Below are 6,203 nucleotides of genomic sequence, written 5' to 3' on the forward strand. Positions count from 1 at the left end.
AAATCACACTGTTAGACCTCAGACCCGCCCTGAACATGTCTGTAAAGGATGACCTCCTTACAGGAAGTACAACTCCCGAAACAGGAAGTAAAGTCTGACATTCTCCGATCCACACGAAACTTGTTATGTAAGTCAAGGTACCTTCCCTAAACACGTTTACGGACACGCCTTTCACCCAACAGGAAGACGGCCATTTTAAAAGGACACGCCTGACATTGCGCGGGGATGCAGCTGAAAATAACCTGTACCACAAGCGGTGAATGAACGGAAGATGAGGAAGAGGACTCGCGCTGCGACGTGGACGCACAGGGACTCGCGAGCCGTCAAGCTCGAACCCGTCAATTACCGCTTGCGGTACTAGTTATTATTATTTTTCCTCTAAATGAATCGCCTTTTTGAGGCCCTGAACATGCCCCAAAACTCACCAATTTTTGCAAGCACATCAGACCTGGTGAAAATTTACGTTTATTAGTGTTTCCGGGAATGTGCGTTAAAAAATGAAAGTGGGCGGGGCAAATAACTGCTCCAGCCCCTAAAACTTGTCGTCCTGAGGAGCATGTTTAATGTACATGCACGAAACTTGGTACACGCGTTCCTTGGGTCGGGACGGTCAAAAAACCTAGGCAAGCCTAAGCTCTAAAACGAACAGGAAAGCCGCCATCTTGGATTGAAAGTTCATTTTTTGCCGATTTTGGCCATTTCGCACCATCGGTATTTGAACGAACTTGTCCTAGAGCTTACATGGGATCACGTTCAAACTTGGTGAGGTCACTTTGGACAAGTTGAGGATCTAAAGTTGCTAAAAACTTTTTAATAAGTATCATGGCGTACGAGAAAGGGGCCGGCAAAGTTGGTGAAAATTTTTATTTTTCACCACAGGCAACAAAACTCTTATAACTTTGCGATAGAAGGTCACTTCCCAACCAAATTACCTAGGGTTGATGATGGACCATTGCTGAAGAAGTCTGTGGAAAAACTGTAAATTTTTAGCACAGCGCCTCCTTGTGGTAACAGAAAATACAACAAATACACAATTTCGGTAATAACTTTTACATAGTTAATCGAATCAAACTCAAAATTTGTGACAACATTTAAAACACATGAAAGATGATGCGTGCTTATTATGATAACAAATGGTTCAACGGTGTTGCCATAGCAACACTGCAAAGTCAGATATTTGTGACAAAAAAACAAACTGCTACAACTTTGCGAATCTGAGTCCAATCTGAACCAAACTTGCTAGGATTGATGATAGTCCGGCCCTGAAGACACCTATATGAAAATATTCACTTTCAAAACCAGCGCCCCCTTGTGACAGCAGACACTATGACACCTGATATTTGAATGAACTTGTCCTAGAGTTTTTGTGCGATCACCTTGAAAATTGGTGAGGTCACTGTGAACAAGTTGCCAAGCATAAGTTCCTGAAAGCTTTTTAAAATGTCGCTCGGTGTACGAGATAGGGGGCGCCAAAGTTGGTGTTCATTCATATTTTTCACAACAAAAGGCAAAACTCTTACAACACGTAAAACTTGTCCTCCTGAGGAGCACGTTGAATGTACATGCACAAAACTTGGTACTCACGCGTTCGTTAGGTCCAGACGGTCAAAAAAGTCAGCGTAGCCGAAGCTCTAAAATGAACAGGAAAGCCGCCATTTTGGATTGAAAGTACATTTTTTGCAGATTTTGGCCATTTCGCACCAATGGTATGTGAACGCACTTGTCATAGAGCTTTCATGGGATCACCTTGAAACTTTGTGAGGTCACTGTGGACAAGTTGAGGATCCAAAGGTATCAAAATCTTTTCATTAAGTATCACGGCGAACAAGAAGAAGGGCGGCAAAGTTGGCAAAAATCACGATTCCTCGCAACACACAACAATCTCTCATAACTTTGCCATGGAAGGTCAGATATTAACCAAACAAGTGACAATCGATGATGGGCCCTTGCTAAAGATGTCTATGCAAAAACTGTAAATTTTGAAAACATCGCCTCCTGGTGGTGGCAAACACTAGGAAGTCTGGTATTTCGCAACACACAACAAACTCTTATAACTTTGCGATTGAAGGTCAGATCTTAACCAAACTTGTGATGATCGATGATGGGCTTTTGCTGAAGATGCCTATGCAAAAACTGTAAATTTTGGAAACAGCGCCACCTGGTGGTAACAGAAAGTACAAGTTCACAATTTCCCTTATAACTTTAACAAATTTCCTTGTATCAAACTCAAAATTTGGGAAAACATTCAAAACACATGGTAGATGATGCGTGCCTAATATGATAACAAATTGTTCAACAGTGTTGCCATGACAACACTGCAAAGTCAGATATTTGCGACAAAAAACAAACTGCTACCACTTTGCGAATACTATTCCAATCTGAACCAAACTTGCTAGGATTGATGATAGTCAATCCCTGAAGATGCCTATATGAAAATATTCACTTTCAAAAACAGTGCCCCCGTTGACGGCAGACAATATGACGTCTGGTATTTCGCTACAACAACAAACTCTTATAACTTTGCGATGGAAGGTCAGATCTTAACCAAACTCGTGACGATCGATGATGGGATATTGCTGAAGATGCTCATGCAAAAACTGTACATTTTGAAAACAGCGCCTTCTGGTGGTAACAGAAAATACAATTTCACAATTTCCCTTATAACTTTAACAAATTTCATTGTATCATACTCAAAATGAATGAAAACATGTAAAACACATGGTAGATGATGCTTGCTGAATATGATAACAAATCGTTCAACTGTGTTGCCTGGCAAAAATGCAAAGGATTCCCTCAACTGAGTGGTTTGTTCATGCAGTAACCATTGCTCGCCACATGATGGAGGCATTTGCCTACAAATCTATCAAATCTAACATTTACAGTTTCTCATGCTGCTCTAATTGGGATTGTTGTATCCACTTGAAACTTGATACGTGAGACCTCAGACCCGTCCGGAACATGTCTGTAAAGCAGTAATGCCAAAGTCAAATACACAGGGGGCCAAAATAAAAAAATGGTACAGGTGGAGGGTTAAATATTTATTAAAACTTGCAATTACTGCACATATTGAACCAATACCAATACCAATACCACAGCCTATATTGCACTCAATCATTAAATTAAATAAAATAAAATAAAATAAAATAAAATAAAATAAAATAAAATAAAATAAAATTAAATTAAATTAAATTAAATTAAATCAGTTGCAATATTTTCTCAAGGCTCTTTCAGTAACAAATTGAAAACGTTTTTCCTTCTTCTTCTTTTTAACAGGTAAACAGCAAAATGTTATTTTCCTTCAAAGCTCAATGGCAAGATAAATGCAAAAATGAAACAGCATGTTACAAAACAAATCAGTGTGCTGCTCTGATCCTCACCAATGTCTGTCTTTTATAATAAAATTAGAAGTTAGTGCAAACTTGAAAAGTGCAAAACAGTTGCATGTTTCATAGTGCCTTCTTAAGTTATATTCTTTCATAACGACACACTGTCTCCACACACAAGACACACAGGCTTTCCTTTTACTTCGGTGAACATTATTCTGCCTCCCACCTGTCTTGAAAACCCTGTTTTCACCGTCTACTTTTCTATTTGTCTATTTGGGGGAGAGGGAGATGAAAAATTACAGCAATGTTTAGTCCTCCACTGTGACTGTGATGCTGTTCATGAATGATGACACGGGATCGCACTCGCAGTGCATCTTGGGATTTGTAGTATTATGGTGCTGAGGGCACATAATAGTGCAAGCCGGTTTTAATAGTAATTAAAAATCATCCCGCTAGCCAGACATAACTCATTCACGGGCCTTGATTCTGACATATGTGCTGTAAAGGATAACCTCCCTACAGGAAGTAGAACTCCCGAAACAGGAAGTCAAGTCTAATTCTTATTCTTATTATTATTATTCCTCCAAATGAATCGCGTTTTTGAGGCCTTTCCCATGCCCCAAAACTCACCAAATTTTGCAACCCCATCAGACCTGGTGTAAAATTACGTATATCAATGTTTCAAGGAATGTGCGTCAAAAAATGGAAGAGGGCGGGGCTAAAAACTGACGCAAAAAACTTCTATTAGGTCATCTGCTCTCTGGTTTAACGTACATGAACGAAACTTGGCACACATGTTCATGAGGTGGGGACGGTCAAAAAAGTCGATGACAACTTCCCTTTGCACACATGTTCATGAGGTGGGGACGGTCAAAAAAGTCGATGACAACTTCCCTGTGAATCCTACAGGAAGGCCGCCATCTTGGATTGCACTCCAAAACAGAGGCTATTTTGGCCATTTCGCACCATCGGTATTTGAACGAACTTGTCCTAGAGCTTACATGGGATCACGTTCAAACTTGGTGAGGTCACTGTGGACAAGTTGGGGATCTAACGATGCTTATGGTTAGTTGAAATGTCGCATGGCGTACGAGAAAAAGGCCGGCAAAGTTGGCGAAAATTTGTAATTTCTCGCTACACGCAACGAAACTCTTATAACTTTGTGATGGAACGTCCGATCGTAACCAAACTTGTGGCGATCGATGATGGGCCCTTGCTGAAGATGCCTATGCAAAAACTGTTAAGTTTGTAAACATCGCCTCCTGGTGGTGGCAGAAAATCAAAAAAAAAAGTTACTTTTACAATTTCGGGAATAACTTTTACAGAAATGATTGTATCAAACTCAAAATTGGTTAAAAGATTCTAAACACATGGTAGACTATGCGTGCTCAATATGATGGCGTATCGTTACATGATGTTGCCATGGTAATGATGCAAAGTCGGATTTTTGCGACAATAAAACAAACTGCTACCACTTTGCGAATCCTTGTCCAATCTGAACCAAACTTGCCATGATTGATGATAGTCCGGCCCTGAAGACACCTATATGAAAATATTCACTTTCAAAAACAGCACCCCCTGGTTACGGAGACAATATGACCTCTGGTATTTGAATGAATTAATCCTAGAGTTCTTGTGCGATTACCTTTAAACTTGGTCAGGTCACTGTGAACCAGTTGAGGAACTTAAGTTATCAAAAGTTTTTTAAAATGTCTCATGGTGTACGAGATAGGGGGCGCCAAAGTGGGTGTAAATTCCTATTTTTCTCAACAAAAAGCGAAACTCTTATAACTTTGTGATGGAAGATCCAATCCCAACCAAACTTACTATGATTGATAATGGGTAGTTGCTGAAGGCGACTATATTGCCGAAAACAATAAATTTTGAAAACAGCGCCTCCTGGTGGTGGTAGAAAATACAAAAAAATAAAAACTGTCACAACTTTGCCAATCCTGGTCCAATCTGAGCCAAACTTGCTAGGATTGTTGATAGTCTGGCCCTGAACAAACCTATGTGAAAATATTTCATGTCAAAATCAGCGCCCCCTGGTGAAAGTGGACGGGCCAAAAAACTGCTCCAACCCCTAAAACTTGTGGTCCTGAGGAGCACGTTTAATGTTCATGCACGCAACTTGGTACACGCCTTCCTTAGGTCGGGCCGGTCAAAAAAGTCAGCGTAGCCTATGCTCTAAAACGCACAGGAAAGCCGCCATCTTGGATTGAAAGTAAATGCTTTGCTGATTTTGGCCATTTCGCACCAATGATATTTGAACAGATTTGTCCTAGACCTTTCATGGGATCACCTTCAAACTTGGTGAGGTCACTTTGGACAAGTTGAGGATCCAAAGGTATCAAAATCTTTTCAATAGGTTTTATGGCGTAAGAGTAAGGGGCCGGCAAAGTTGGTGAACATTTTAATGTTTCGCCACAGGCAACAAAACTCTTATAACTTTGCGACAGAAGGTCACATCCCAACCAAATTACCTAGGGTTGATGATGGACCATTGCTGAAGAAGTCTGTGAAAAAAACGCAAATTTTGAGCACAGTGCCTCCTTGTGGTAACAAAATATACAAAAAAAAAACAATTTCGGTTATAACTTTTACAGAGTTAATCGTATCAAACTCAAAAATTGGGAAAACATTTAAAACACATGTTCGATGATGCGTGCTTAATATGATAACAAATCGTTCAACGGTGTTGCCACAGCAACACTGCAAAGTAAGATATTTGTGACAAAAAACAAACTGCTACAACTTTACGAATCCGAGTCCGATCTGAACCAAACTTGCTTGGATTGATGATAGTCCAGACCTGAAGACGCCTATATGAAAATATTCACTTTCAAAAACAGCGCCCCCTGGTGACAGCAGACACTA

Source organism: Solea senegalensis, linkage group LG2, assembly GCF_019176455.1.
Source record: "Solea senegalensis isolate Sse05_10M linkage group LG2, IFAPA_SoseM_1, whole genome shotgun sequence".
Classification (NCBI taxonomy): domain Eukaryota; kingdom Metazoa; phylum Chordata; class Actinopteri; order Pleuronectiformes; family Soleidae; genus Solea; species Solea senegalensis.